Raw genomic sequence first — 16,289 nt, 5'->3', positions numbered from 1 at the left:
CGGCCGCCGGCGGCCCCGCCCCTCCCCGCCCCGCCCCGCCCGGAAATGGCCCCGCGTTGCCCCCCGCCCTGTTCCCCAGCTCTGGCGTGCGCGGCCCCGCCGCCGATCACGCGCACGCGGGGACTCGGGCGCCGGGCCCGCGTCCCCTCCAAGCCCCAGGGGGCGCGCGCGCCTCCTACTGGCCTGGCGGGGGCGGCACCAAAGCCCTCCTGGGAAGATGGAACCAGCCCTCCCCATAAGGTACCCAGCTTCATCAGTCTCCTGTTTAAAGCCAACTTACTGGTCACTTTTGGTGACTTGAAGCCCCTGAGAGAGTCAGCCTGCAGAGCACTGTACAAACTGATCCAGAACGTCGATTCAAGATGTGTCTCTAGAGAGGCTTCTGGGATTTCAATGAGTGAGTCAGAGATTTACTCCTTGTCTCTTTCCTGGAGATTCCTATTGAGGTCAACGATGCGTGAAGAAAAGCGACAGGAAAAGGCCCCTTATTGGAAATGTCATCCCCATCCTTCCCTCTACCCACAAAAACGGAGAGCAGTGACTGTAGGTGTTGGACAAACATTCTACCAATACTACTTTATTTTCATTAGCAATGGTGGCGAAAGTACTCACCGGGATAGCAAAGGTCACCCGTCATTTCTAAAAGCACTAACTCTGAAGTCAGTTTCATGACTTGTCTGTGCTGTCACGACACTAATTCGGCAGAAGCAGAAGACAGGGTAGTCACTTGTAACTGATCAGTGATCTGCATACAGTATTTTTTCAATAAATTATTTAAATGACACCTACGTGGAATCTTGACATCTTAATAAAAAATGACACTTAAGGAGGGTACCGAATTCCATCCTCTTGCAAAATGTTGTCATGACACTAACTGGGGAGGGGGGTCATTACTTCTGTCGTTACCCTCATCTAGTGTTTTTAGGATGGAATTCCTTGTTATCACGCCTGCCCTTCTCTGCACAGCCCCTTTTGCACTTCCCAGTTTCCCAGCTAGAATGGTCAAAATTCTTAAAGAGTCAAATAAGTTCTCTCTGGGCTTCCCCAGCCTCACCTCCACCCATCAGAAGTCCCAGACATCTCTACTATCCAGAGCTCCTGAATCAGGCACTAATAATGCCATACCCTTAGCCCTTTTGCTGCTGTTCCCCAGTAGACATTCACTCTCAGTGTTGAAGGGTCAGAAAATGTTCTGGGACTTCCTGCCAATGCCTATTCATCAAGAGTAATTTGGGGGACTTTCCTGGTGGTCCAGTGGCTGGGAATCCACCTGCCAATACAAGTGCTTTTAGAAATGACGGGTGACCTTTGCTATCCTGGTCCAGGGAGATCTCACATGGCATGGAGCAACTAAGCCTGCGCACCAGAACTACTGAAGCCCACGCACACCTAGAGCTTGCGCTTCACAACAAGAGAAGTCGTCGAAATGAGAAGCCTGTGCACAGAAACTAAAGAGTAGACTCTGCTTGCCACAACTAGAGAAAGCCTGTGCAACAGTGAAGACCCAGAGCAGCCAAAAACAAATAAATAAAATACCTCTAAGAGTAACTTTAGGGCTTCCCTGATAGCTCAGTTGGTAAAGTATCTGCCTGCAATGCAGGAGACCCCAGTTCAATTCCTGGGTCAGGAAGATCTCCTGGAGAAGGGATGAGCTACCCACTCCAGTATTCTTGGACTTCCCTTGTGGCTCAGCTAGTAAAGAATCCGCCTGCAATGTGGGAGACCTGGGTTCAATCCCTGGGTTGGGAAGATCCCATGGAGAAGGGAAAGGATACCCACTCCAGTATTCTGGCCTGGAGAATTAAGTTATGACTAACCTAGACAGCATATTAAAAAGCAGAGACATTACTTTGTCAACAAAGGTCCATCTAGTCAAGGCTATGGTTTTTCCAGTTGTCATGTATGGATGTGAGAGTTGGACTATAAAGAAAGCTGAGCAACAAAGAATTGGTGCTCTTGAACTGTGGTGTTGGAGAAGACTCTTGAGAGTCCCTTGGACTGCAAGGAGATCCAACCAGTCCATCCTAAAGGAGATCAGTCCTGGGTGTTCATTGGAAGGACTGATGTTGAAGCAGAAACTCCACCCGATGCAAAGAGCTGACTCATTTGAGAAGACCCTGATGCTGGGAAAGATTGAAGGCAGGAGGAGAAGGGGATGACAGAGGATGAGATGGTTGGATGGCATCACCGACTCAACGGACATGGGTTTGGGTAGACTCTGGCAGTTGGTGATGGACAGGGAGGCCTGGCATGCTGCGGTTCTTGGGGTTGCAAAGAGTCGGACACAGCTGAGTGACTGAACTGAACTGAACTGATACAGTCCATGGGGTCACAAAGAGTCAGACATGACTGAGCGACTTTCATTTTCACTTTGGGGATTCCAGGTTATGTCCTCCCTAGCCCTCAGCCCCTACTCTTCTGCTTTATTTCTTCTTCAGATCCTAGGATCTGCTTTCCATGGCCTGCTTCTTAGCTGTCACCTCTCATCCTTTGATCTAGAATGTCTGTGCCAGCTGACAGAAGAGCAAGGTCCATGTCTGAGCCCCCTACACCAGTGTGGTAAGCTTCCCTGGTCACAGGCACAGCAGGGGAGCTGTTCGTTCTTCCCAAGTGAATCAGTTCAACCATATTGTCTAATCTTTATTGTTATGGACTGAAAGATCTCCCCCAAAATTAATATGTTGAGCTCTAATGGCAGGGCCTCTGGGAAACTGTTAGCTTTAGGTGAGGTAGTGAGGGTGGAGCCCCATAATAGGATTCAAGTCTTTACAAGAAGACGACGACAAGACCAGACAGAGCACGTCCCCTCTCTGTCTCCCTTTCTCTCTCTCCCTTTCTCGTTGCACAAAGTAGCCATGCAGGCACACAGTGAAATGGTAGGCATTTGCAAGCCAGGAAGAAGATCTTGCCCAAAACTGAATTTGCCTGCACCTTGACCTTGGACTTCCCAGCCTGTAGAACTGTGATAAATTAATGTCTCTTGTTTAAGTCATTCAGCCTGTGGTACTCTGCTATAGCAGCCTAAGCTGACTGAGATAGAACTATGCTAGGCACCTTTACATCCAAAGCTCTATTTATGTCCTAACTTGCCCAGACGGGCTGACTGTCATCATCTTTCAACTTGTAAATAAGGACATGCGTGTGTGCTCAGTTGCTTCAGCTGTATCAGACTCTTTGCAGCCCTCTGGACTGTAGCCCGCCAGGTTTCTCTGTCCATGGAATTCTCCAGGCAAGAATACTAGAGTCGGTTGCCATGCCCTCCTCCAGGGGATCTTCCAGACCCAGGGATCGAACCCGTGTCTACTGCATCTCCTGCACTGCAGGCAGATTCTTTACCCACTGAGCCACCTGGGAAGCCTGTAAACAAGGACACTAAAGCCCAAAGAAGGTAAATGGTCATCCCAAAGACACGCAGGAGAACGGAGTAGAGTTCAAATGGGAAGGAAAGACTTCAGATTTTGTAGGAAGTACCTAAAAAATGTTTGTTAATGGATTTGAATCAAAGAATGTGAGAACTAGAGGCCCTTCAACTATTTGCAGTTCAGCCTCATAATACATGCGTGAAGAAACCAAGACCAAGAAAGGAATATGCCTCCTGGCAATTCCTGGCCAGAGCCCAGGGGCCCTGTTGTAGGGGACAGACAGGGGGTGAGGTTTCAGGCCCCACTCTTCCTGTTTCCCACACCCCCTCTGATGCAGCATATGATCAGGGATTACAAGAGAAGCATCAAGTAGAAAATGACCAGAGATAAAAGATGTGTGAGGATTAAGAAAGAAAACTTGAGCCTTTACAGGAGAATCACAATGTACCAAAACAGAACAAAGTCCCCACTGACTATCATGTTCACTTGTTCTAGCTATATTGGTGGGCCCTGGGGAGAAAGGAAGAGAGCAGAGAGCAAAGGGGACATAAATAAAAGAGAGAATTACAGTTCAGAGAGAGGAAGGATGTGCAAAAGTAAGAGTGGTGGTTAAGGAAGGGACCACATGCCCTCTCCTCCCTCCCCCACCCCCTAGACACTCCCATGCTAGAGGTTTCAGAAGTTCTACAAATGAGGGGTTCAGCTGGCTGGTGGAGGGGCAGAGGTGGGGTGCTGGGGCTCCTGTACTGGCAATGAGGTCTCCCAGAGAACAGCCCTGGCATCCCAAGGGAGCTGATTAGAAATGTAGGTTCCTGGAACCCGGCTCCAGACCTACTGAATAGCAATCTACATTTTATCAAGATCCCTGGACATGATAACATGCACAGTGAAACTTGAGAAGCACTTCCCTCAACACCTTGCCTGCAGAGAAAGCTCGGTGTTTTTCAGTTAAGATTGTGCATTTGTTTGGGATGGTTTAAGGAGACTGATCAAAAAAAAATGGATAGAGGTAAAGAGGAGAACTAATGCTCCCCAAGTTGGCCTTTGGTGCCATCATGGAGCCTTTCAGAATAACAGAAGACTGGGAGGGATTAGAAAGGCCTGGGGTGGTGGCGGGGAGAGGGAGAGGAGGAGGGGGAGAGGCAGGGTGGCTGGGGTGGGGGGGGACCAGGGAGGGGCTGAAATAACTGCTGATGACAGAGGGTTGGGGATGGTAGGAGGAGAGTGTGGAGGAAGATGGTCTGGGATTTTTTTTTCCCCCACGTGGCTTCTTTTAAAATAATTCATACCAGCAAATCTGTTTCTGCTTAAAATGGCAGCTGGTCATGGCCAAGTTGGTGACACCCCTCCCTTCGGATAGGAGCACACTCCACTCTGAAAAGCAGGAACATGCTATCATGCCTCCACTCCTGTCCCTGACAGCCCTCCCCCCAGCCCCAGCCCTCCCAACTGGGGATTTTCTGTGGGAGCTTAGGCTAGGACAGAACTGCCAGCAAATCTCATGGAGGTTGCAGCTTCTGAACTCTTGAGAAGGAACAGCGCACAAGAAAGCCCCACACCGCAGGACATCTGCTCATGGAGCCTAAAACGCCCTGCCCAAGGAGGGGCTGTAGACCGCTCAATGGCAGCAGGCTGTGAAACGATCACGAGCAGACCGGACACTGGGAAAAGGGTGCTGAGAGCCGGCCCGACGTGGGAGCACCTGGGCAGAAAGCACGTGTCCAGATGTTGCCACAGTGGGATGAAGACTAAGGAGCAGTGGGTCACTAAGCTACGCGTCCCGGGCGCCAATTCAGCCAAAAGTCAGAGTGGCCAAGTCTGACCTTGAGAAACAAGTGATTTCCCAAGAAAGTCCACCTTTCCTGAGGAAGCGCCTGTTGCTATCCAGGCTGCACAATCACTCCTAGCAAAGCATCAAAACCAGAGAGTGACTGCTTATCAAAAACCAAATAAATACCAACTTCCTTGGGCAAAAGGAAACCACCTGGGCCTGCAATGACGGAACAGCTTTGAAGGCAGGCTAAGCCTCTACCTAGAAATCACTGTGTGGCCTCAGGCACGTGGGTTTATCTGAGCCTGGGCTTCCTCAGTTGAAAAACAAAGGTTGATAGCATCTATCCTGGGACTGTGGTGGCAGGTGGATATGTGTACCCAATGTAGGGTCAAACCCACAGAAGGCATTCAAGAGGTATTAGTCTAACCTCCCGCACGTGCATGATGGAGTTCAGATAACCTGCCAGTCTGGGCTCTGGGACTGGCTAAACCAAACCTTGCCCTCTCACCTCATTGCTCTTGGTCTGGCTCAGGCCCCATCAGGACCTGATCACAACAGTTGATTAGTCTTTCCAACCAACGTGCCACTTGCCCCATTAGTTGCACCCTAGACCTTTTGCCCTCAGAGAAGGCAGTGGCACCCCACTCCAGTACTCTTGCCTGGAAAATCCCATGGATGGAGGAGCCTGGTAGGCTGCAGTCCATGGGGTCGCTAAGAGTCAGACACGACTGAGCGACTTCACTTTCACTTTTCACTTTCACACATTGGAGAAGGAAATGGCAACCCACTCCAGTGTTCTTGCCTGGAGAATCCCAGGGACGGGGGAGCCTGGTGGGCTGCCGTCTATGGGGTCGCACAGAGTCAGACACGATTGAAGTGACGTAGCAGCAGCAGCAGCAGGCCTTTCCCAGGCTTGCTCAAGAGCTACAGTATTCCTGCGGGTTTTGTTGTCTGTTGTCTCTAGATCAGTAAGTCCCAAACCAATGAGCCCCAACACCCTTTTTATGGGGGTTACAAAATATATGTCATAAACAGGGGTGTGTACCCAGCTATATAGCAATATAGTGTCCTAACTTTAAAAGTGAAAGACATCATTTAAAAAATTGTCCATGAAGTTAGCAGATGCCTGAACTTACAATGGATAAGTATTCATTGAAGAGAAGGTGATATTTAATTGAATATTCTTGTCAGTTTTCCCTTTATATTTGCTGTTTTGAAATAAGGGCTAAATGAGGTTCTTTACATTAGTACACACAACTTTTGAGAGCAGGAGAACTACAAAAGCAGAACAGAGGTCTTGTCTCTGTGACTCTATCGCTCTGTGAACAGCAATGCCATGGGTGATGTGATTTTCCAAAGTGACAGATTAAGAGTTGATAAAGTTCCAAGCAAAATGAAGGATAACCTATGTGCAACATTCAGCATGGTAGATGTTTACCAGGAAGAGTGTATAATAAAACCATGTTTTTAAAGAAATCCACTTTTTCTTGTATAAAAGTGAAATCGAGCTCTTGGCTCATGTGACTGTGAACCACAGCTTTTCCCCTATATGATTGCGCTGGCTGTATGTTATGTTAAAAAAACAAAATGTGCAGGGCTCAGGACACCTCTTCATTGTTAGGGGCTACCTTTGCAATGTCCATATTACAAGACACCTAACATTCTCTGGGACGTCACCGATGCCCCAGAGAAACTGCCCCAACCATTGTGACAACCAGAAATTTTTAAAGTCCCACTGAGGACTGATGACAGGAATGCATGCTAGGACAAGCCTCATCTTCATATCTACAGCTGAATGTCTGTCAAGTTAAAGGGACTCAAGCATCATCCAGCCCATCCTTGCCATCTAGCATTACACATCAGAACTGCCAAGGAATTTTTCCGAATCCCCATGTTAGGACTTCCCTATATTCCCTGGTGAATGAGGGATAGGGTCCAAACATCTGTATTTTGAACACCCTTCCCTGGTGGCTCAGTAGATAAAGAATCCACCTGCAATCCAGGAGACCTGGGTTTGACCCCTGGGTCAGGAAGATCCCCTGGAGAAGGAAATGGCAATGCACTCCAGTATTCTTGCCTGGAAAATCCCATGGGCAGAGGAGTCTGGCGGGCTACTGTCCATGGGGTTGTGAGAGTCAGACACAACTTAGCGACTAAACCAGCACCAGATAAAAGTTGCTGGATTCTATTCATTCTCATCAGTGTCTACGCCTTGGTCTCATAGCTAGTGGAAATCGAACCTGGAATTCCTGACCTTCCAGCTCCAGAAGCCCATGCCCACAAAATGTAATGAAACAGGTTCTCACGATGACTTTGAGATTCACACACGGTGTCGCTTTGGATGCACCATTTACCCTCTCTGGGTCTCAATGTCCTGACCTCAAAATTGTATAGACAGGGGACACTGCTCTCCAACTCTGTCAGTCTAGAATTCTCTCTGCCCCACTTGAGTTACACTTTCCAGATGCCACTCCACCTCTCTGTGCTCCAGTTCCCAGGAGGGACCGCTGATCACATAGGTATTTGGAAGCAGAGGGTGTCTGCCCTGGTCCTGGGCTGGGGATGCCTGGTGTGGCCTGGATGCCGGCACCCTCCCCCTCTCCTCTCAGTGTTGACACAGATGGGATGTGATGAAGAGTAATACAAGTCCTGTGCAAACAGAGGACTAGGCGGGTAATTAGTGACCCATGGTTACTCCTTGCCAGGCCCTGTAGAACTGGTTTCCAGGGCTGACTCACTCACAGGAGTAGGCTTGGGACAGCTGGGCAGTACGTGCATCCAGGGCCCAGGGTCAGAGTGGGAGTAGAGGGCATCCATCTCTGCAAGCAGATAAAAAACATTTTATGTCTTACAAGGTCAAAGAAATTTCCCTGTGTTTGTTTTTAAACTAAGGGCAGTTCTCCATGTTCTTTGCTTAGGGGAATGGACGCAGGCAGAGGGATCAAGGATATCATGAGCTGAGAGGGTGGGATGAGCAGGAGTTAACCAGGCTGAGTGATGCAAGAAGAGTGTTCTGGCTGAGGGAACTGTGCATGCCAAGGCCTAGTGGCCAGTGTAGGAGGGCCAGCGAGTGTGGCCAGAGTAAGGGGGAGGGGAGGGAGAGGCTGTACAGGTCAGTAGGGGCAGATGTGTAGGGCAGGTATACAAATACACATGCTTTCAGGGTCCCAAGCAGGTAAATGGGAGAGTGACTACTTCGGGAAGCAGACCTCAGGCTCATTCATTCATCCATTCAACTATTTAAATGTTATGTTGCAATATCCTGAGTGGGGGATGAATCACTAAGCAAAACAAAGATCTGTGCCAACAGACAGCTTGCATTCTTGTGGAAGGAGACAGAGGAACTAACTATATGGCAAGTTAGAAGGTGCCAAGGGCAATGGAAAAAAGAAGTAAAGCCAAGTATGGGAAACAGAAAGTGTAGGGGACGAGAAGGTGGTCATGGATGCTGCCGTTTTAAGTAGAATACGAGGTGAATGCAACTTGTGAAGGCTCTTTTGCTTTACCTAGCAATAGGAAACAGCAAGCCAGCATATTTTCTCGAGAGAAAGCACAAAAATATTGTAGGACCATATTGTGTTCCTGTTGTCATTTGCAAAATCTATCTTGTGACCATGATGTCACTTGCTGAATCACGTCTCTTTGTTAATTCCATCTTTCTCTCCCAAGATAAAGAGAAATTTGTAGTTGCAGAGTGATCATCAAGTGATCACTTGGCTGGAAGAAGATCCAAATGGCAGACTAGGCACCAGGCTTTTGCATTTATCTCAGCAAAGAGTAAAGACAGTTGGTTCTAAGATAGAACGAGGGCATGAGCTTAGGACTCTTGGAAAGTGAGATAAACAGACTAAAAAGAACTCCCCAGAACTTCAGTCCACACTGTGCCCTGACCAGCAGCCTGCCATGTGTGACCTCAGGCCAGCAGCCCCAGGGGACAAGTCATTTCATAGCTCAAGACAAACTAACCCATGTCTAGAGGGCTATACCTTTAACCAGTCAGACCAGGATGGGTACCTCCCCCTTAACCACAGGATTCTTTCTGATCTGATCATGTCCCACAAAACAGAGTGGGTTTCAGCAGTAACCAATAGAGTAGCTACATTCACGCTGCAGCTATTTCTATCTACCCTCGTGTGGTATGCTGAATTGTGCCCCCCAATAATTCATATGTTGGAGTCCTCACTGTCAGCACCACAGAATGGAACAGTCTTTGGAAAGGGGGTCACCGCACATGTAGTTAGTTAAGATGAGATCAAACTAGAGGAAGATGAAACTCTCATCCAATATAACTGGTGTACTTACAAAAAGAAGTGTGGACACAGACATGCACACAGAGAGAACACCACACAGAGACAAAGGTAGAGATGGGGACAATGCTTTTACAAGGTAAAGAACACCAAGGACTGCCAGAAGACTGCCTGCCCAGTGCAGAGGCTTGGGGCCCGTTCTTTGTTACTACTGCCCTCAGAAGGAACCAGTCCTGCCAACACCTGGATCTCAGGTTTCAGTCTTCAGGACAGTAAGACAACAAATGTCTGCTGTTTATCGTCCTTTGTTATAGCAGTCCTAGCGAACTCATACACCTAGACTCCCATGCTTCAGTAGGTTGAAAACAGACGCATGGGGAGGGCAGGATGACACGGCCAGTCCTACTTGCCTTACGTCCCCTCTGAGCGTCCCAGTGTCAGAGCAGTGACAGGGGCTCCGAAGTCTCCAGAAACCCTGGGGTCCACTGCCGACTGGCCTCCTGGTAGGCACAAGCAACCCGAAGCTAGTCCTTGTGGATGTGCTTGAGGGGACTGCAACACTCAGTTTTGAGGTGCCAACCATCACCTGCCACTTAGGGACAGACGTTACAAGGGTCACTGCAGTGGAAACCACTCATTCAGACATATCTCAAATATCCACTCTGACTATCCGCTTCTCATCTAAGTCAAGCATTCCAAATGTATAAACCATTCCACTGACTGCCCACAGCTAATGAAACAATCCCTCATTATTGCATCATCTTAGACCCAATTAAAAACTTGTTTCGTTCAAACATTCTTATAAATCCCTATAATATACAAATCATTTCGGTCCTTTAAAGCAAGTTGTTTATAGCTATAGGCCTGCTTCTGACACTCGCTACATCCCCCCAGGGAAGTCTTAAAAAGTCTCTAGTTGAGAGCAAGAGGTCCAGAGGGCATTGCCCAGTGCCGTCTCTGGACACAACCTCACAACCACAACAAGTCAAAACTGAGGCTAAGTGTCAGAGAATTCATTACAGAAAATGCATGAACAAGGGTCAGCAGAGGTTGCCTGGGCCATACCCAGACTATTTGGAAAGTGCTTACCTGATAAGCCTCCCATAAATGGTAATCCATAGGGGGCTTCCCTGGCGGGTCAGTGGTTAAGACTTGGCCTTCCAGTGTAGGGGATGCAGTTTCGATCCCTGGTTGGGGAACGACAATCCCACGTGCCACATGACCAAAAAACCAAGAAACATAAAACAGAAGCAATATTATAACAAATTCAATAAAGACTTTAAAAGCAGTCCACATCAAAAAAATTCATGAAAAAGATGGTAATCCACAGCAATAAACATCTATCAGTAGATGTACTGATCTGTCTGTGAATTAAATTATGTACCTGGAGAGGCTGACCTCTGAGGGAAGGTACCATACAAGGCCCAGTTAACTGAATGTTCTTCTTGAACTTGGCCCACAAGGCCCCTGGGGATCAGCCCCTGCGGTCTCTCTACCTTCAGCTCCCACGTCTCTACCTACCTCTCAGACTTTATGCCCCCGGCATAGTTAGAGTAACCATGTAATTAATCATCCAATCTGGGACACTTCTGAGGCTGAGGACATATTAGTAAGTTTTCTGGGAAAGCAGAAAAAAATTGGACTGTCTTGTGCCATCTGGGATTTCTGGTTTCCCTAGCCATGTGGAATTACTTAGAGTTCCCATAACATGCCATGGGCTCCTATATCTCCAGACTTCTGCATATACTCTCACTTCTTGGAACATCTGCTTCTCCCATGTCCAGTGAGAGCACCTTCTATAGCCCACTCCTCTGTAGACCCTTCCCCAAAACTCACAGATGAACTTGGAGTCTCCGCTGTCCTTATTACATTTGATCTTCATTTTTATTGATGCCCCATAAGACCAGTAACCTCTTGAAGATACTTATTATTTCTTTCCATCTTTGTGTTCTCTAGTGTATTCCATGTTGCAGGTACTCAACAAATATGTGTCTAATCAGTGATTTTGTGACTAGCCTGGAGAAGAAGAGGTGGGTATGAGAACTAAGTTCAAATGTGTACAGAGTTGTCATCACACAGAGGACCTAGACTTGATTTATTCTTATGAATAAATCAATATTGACTGGAAGCTTCAAGGAGATATATTTAAGTACAATATTAAGAAGAACTTTCTAGCCAACAGGATCACACAGAAAATGAACAGGCAACCCTGGGCAGCAGAAAGCTCCCTGTCACTAGAGCTGTTTTGCTGACAAATATTAGCATATCGTGGGTAGGAATTCTATAGAGGTGAGGATTCAGATATGTAACGGGTGAATGGCCAGAACAACTACCTTAGACTCTGCTTCATCTATTCATGAATTCAGTGAATATTTATTGGGCATGAGGCATTGTACCAGGTGTTTGATGAATTAGTACAACACAAACAGACTCACATAACTAACCATCATGCAGAGCAAGGCAATATGCTTGGTGATGAACAAGATAGAGGTATCCTCTAATCTCTTGGAACTGACAGGCTTACAGTAAAGAGATGTGAAATTATAAGAATTATTGGGTATTCAAAGAGAGTTTGAGGGGAGATCTTGGGGTGGAAGCAGAGAATGACATTTAAGTTGAAAAGAGATAGGAAACTTGTTGGATTCCATGAACTTAGATCTTTCTGGAGAGCTCAGACTTATTCTCTCTTCTCTGATGTCTGCTCTTCTAAGTCAAACTTCCTGAATGCTGACTTAGACCAGTCTGTAGCTGCCAGCTCCTGAGCCGTGAGCCCTGCTCAGATGACAGGTTACCAGGTAACTGACCATCATAGGGGAGACAGGCGGGGTGGCTGAGCCATGTGGGGTCATTAGTCATGCCTCGTTCTTTCCTCCTTTCTTCTCTAAAACATCATCAAAGAGCTAGTCACACAGACTTTGGGACAATAGAAGACAGGTAATGCCATGCTAGGTAAACCCAAGAGCCTGGTAGAGACAATTTTCAGAGCAGTTAAGTCTCATCAAAGCACCCAATGACACTGGCCACAACCCAGAATCCCATGTATGAAGCAGAAAAGACAGGACAGGTGAGATAAAGGGCGCGTCATCACAGGATTTTCTCCTGTGCACTGATGGGAAATAGCCCTGGGATGACACAACAGTCTTTCATGAAATGTTTGCTTGACTTCAAATAGTAAGAAAAAAATATCATGCATTAAGCCTTCATGATGGGCAAGGCACTGTGCTGGGTGATTATATGCATTATCTCATTTATGCATCAAACAGCCCTATAAGTTGGCAGAATTATTATCTTTATTTTACAGATGAGGAAATTGAGGCCTAGAGGTGTCAAAACTTATCTAAGACCGCACAGCTACAGAATAGCAGGTCTGAGTATCTCCAGAGCCTCTGTTCTGAGGACTTTTCATGGGGATGAGTGAAAGCCCAACAAAGCGAAGGGGGTTTCTGAATTGCAAAAGTAGGTGAGTAAGCCCTCAGCAGAATACCAATTTAGGAGGAGAGGAATCTAAATTCACAACATAGACAGAGTCAAAAGAAGATTAATGAACTAGGGAAAATTTTTTTTAATTACTCATATTACAAATAAATAATCGAACATGTATCCATATAAGGACTAACAAACCCACAGAAAACTGGACAAAGGATATGAATTGAGAACGCAGGAAATATATACAAATATCACTTAAGCCTATGAAAAGACGCTCAACTCCACTGATTAAAGAACTGCAAATTAAAACTAAACTTTTTGGCTCAGATGGTAAAGAATCTGACTGCAATGTAGGAGACCCAGGTTCGATTCCTGGGTGGTGAAGATCCCCTGGAGAAGGGAGTGGCTACCCACTCCAGGATTCTTGCCTGGGAAATTCCATGGACAGAGGAGTCAGGCAGGCCCCAGGGCATTGGGTCACAAAGACTCAGACAAGACAGAGCAACTAACACTTTCACTTTGCAAGGTAACATCATCTCCTATAAACTGGAAAATTTTGTGGAATGCAGCTATTGTGACCTTAAATGTACAATATATTTGAAAAGAAGGAAATTGAAAGCAAATGACTTAAGTATCCATGTTAATAGATTACAAAAACCAAACTAAACTCAAAGAAAGTGAAAGAAAGAAGAGAACCCCAAAACCTACAATTTTTGGTGGGGGTGGGGGAGACTTCTAAGAATAATAACCCTGGCAGGACTGATCAAGGAATGAGAGAGAGAGAATGAGCAAATTCAGTGCAATATCAGAAATGAAAAAGATATCACTATATCAACTGTAATTCCTAGAGAAAGTACAAAGACATGTGAAAGCTAAAAAAGTAAAAGTGTTAAAAAAAAAAAAAGTAAAAGTGTTCGTCACTTCTGACTTTTTTCGACCCCATGGACTTGTAGCCCACCAGGCTTCTCTGTTCATGGAAATCTCCAGGCAAGAATACTGGAGTGGTAGCCATTCCCTTCTACAGGGGACCTTCCTGACCCAGGGATCAAACCTGGGTTTCCTGCACTGCAGGCAGGTTTTTTACTGTCTGGGCCACCAGGGAAGCACTGAGAAGTTCCTAGAGATAATACAAAGGCAGAGCTGATGCTATAAACTTGAAAAGGTAGATGCTTTGGAAAAATTCCTTGAAAAATGCAATAGATGCCAACAGCAAAATCATAAAGGTATTAGAATTATGTGATGTATAAATATGAAGATTTTATAGCAGATGTGATTTTTAAAATGTTTCAATGAGCAATAAAGAATACACTTGAAATAAGTGGGGGAAAAAAAATAGAAAGCCTTAGCAAAGAAATAGGAGACATAAAGAACCATAGGAAAATTGTAGAACTAAAAAATACAATAATTGAACTAAAATCTCAGTGGATGGGCTCAAAATCATAATAGAAGTGAAAGAAGAAAGAATCAGTGAACTGGAAGATAGAACAATAGAAATTACTCAGTTTGGAAAACAAAAACTAGACCCCCAAAAAAGTGAAAGTGAACAGAGCTGAGGGACCTCTGGGACTATAACAAAAGCTCTAATATTTGTTCTATCAAAGTCCCAGAACAAGAGTGAAGAGCTGAAAAAGAACTCAAAGAAATAATGGCTGAAAACTTTTAAAATTTGGCAAGACAAACCTAGAGATTCAGGAAGCTGGACAAATCAAACAGAATAAAGCCAAAAAGATCCACATGCAGACACATTATTATTAACCTTCTGAACTAAAGAACAACAACAACAAAATCTTAAAAGCAGCCAGAGGAAAACAACACCTCACCTATAAAGGAAAAGAAAGAATAACAACAGATTTCTCCTCACAAATCATGATGATCAGAATGTAGTGGTACAGTATTTTTCAGATGATATAAAAAAGAAATGAAAACCCAAAATCCTATATCTAAGCAAAAATATCCTATAGAAATGAAGGGGGAAATCAAAACATTCTCCAGATGAGGAAAACTAAGATGATTTGTCACCAGCAGTCATGCCATAAGAGAATAAAGAAAGTTCTCAAAACAGAAAGGAAACAATAAGAGAAGTAGCCTTGGAACATCAGGAAGGAAGAAAGAAAGCAGTAAGTAAAAAAATATGTGTAAATAGGCTTTCCTTCTCATGAGTTTTCTAAATACATGTTTGACAGTTGAAGCAAAAATTATATATAACATTGCTTGATATGATTCTAAATGTATATAGAGGAAATTATTTAAGACAGTTGTATTATAAAAGGGGAGACTAAATTACATAAAAGGAAGTAAGGTATCTATACTTAAAACCTTCACTTGAACTGGTAAAACAATGATACCAGTAGACTGTGGTAAGTTTTGTATATATAATGCAATGCCTAGAGCAACCACCAAAAGGTTATACAAAGAGATACACTGAAAAACACCATAGGTAAATCAAAATGGAATTCTTTGCAGGCAGATTCTTTACCATCTGAGTCACTCAGGAAGCCCCAGCTGAAATCTCCATAAAAACCCAAAAGGATGAAGAGCTTCTGGGGGTTTGAAGAGCTTCTGGGTTGAGATGTCCACATGTTGGGAGTGGCACCCCCAGTTCCACATGGATAGACGCTCCTACACACAGGACCTTGTCCTATGTACCTCTTCATCTGACTATTCATTTGTATCCTTTATAATACCCTTTACTATACATTGGTAAACATAGGTAAATATTTACCTGAGCTTTGTCAGCCATTCTAGCAAACTTTCAAACCCAAGGAGGGGATCATGGGAACCCCAATTTAATGCTGGCCAGTCAGAAATACAGATAACAACCTGGACCTGTGCCTGATGTTGTTATGAGCATGAACTCATGTGTCTGAGCTCACAAAAAGCCAAATTCTGACAGTGGGTATTTGCAGCAAAGTGAGGGTTTTATGGCCACACACCCAGCAAGGAAGCAGGAGACAAGTCTCAAGTCCTCTCCATTTAATCTCTGAGTGGGGGGTGTTTTGAAGGGAAGAACAGAGAGGCTGGAATTAATCATCATCAGGTGACACTTCTATGACAATAGTTTTGGGATTCAGGAAGTCTCTAATTTAGGATTCCTTGGCCAGGTTGTCCATGGCTCGAGGCCTGTTAGCTCACTTTGCCCTGGAGAAACAGCATGACTTAGACCTTAATGACATATCTACGGTAGCAACCTTAGGACATTAACAATGTTATCAACAACAGCAATTTTAGTCGTCTGGCTCTGGTTGGTGAGGGTTCAGTTGGCACAGGACTGAGGTCAGAGGGAACAAGAAAGGGAATTAAGTTTTGGATAGAGAGATCAATCATTGACTTGGTAAGGAAACTGGGTTTTAGTGGGACTCAGTTTCAGGGTCTGAAGAGGGGCAGCCTTGAAAGAATGAGCCCTTAACATGTGGGGTCTGATGCCACCCCCAGCAGAGAGCGTCAGAATTAAGTTAGAGCTGTAGGACACCCGGTTGGTGC

General features: G+C 45.5%; 1 non-coding gene across 1 annotated transcript; it reads left to right on the top strand.

The window, feature by feature from the left end:
• The first annotated feature begins 1,558 nt into the window (after window positions 1-1,558).
• Window positions 1,559-1,631, top strand: TRNAC-GCA (transfer RNA cysteine (anticodon GCA)). Its single transcript has one exon. It is a non-coding gene; the product is annotated as a tRNA-Cys (tRNA).
• Window positions 1,632-16,289: the final 14,658 nt, after the last annotated feature.

The sequence above is a fragment of the Muntiacus reevesi genome, chromosome 2, assembly GCF_963930625.1.
Source record: "Muntiacus reevesi chromosome 2, mMunRee1.1, whole genome shotgun sequence".
Classification (NCBI taxonomy): domain Eukaryota; kingdom Metazoa; phylum Chordata; class Mammalia; order Artiodactyla; family Cervidae; genus Muntiacus; species Muntiacus reevesi.
The sequence above is the reverse complement of the archived record's forward strand: the minus strand, read 5'-3'. Positions and strand labels throughout refer to the sequence as shown.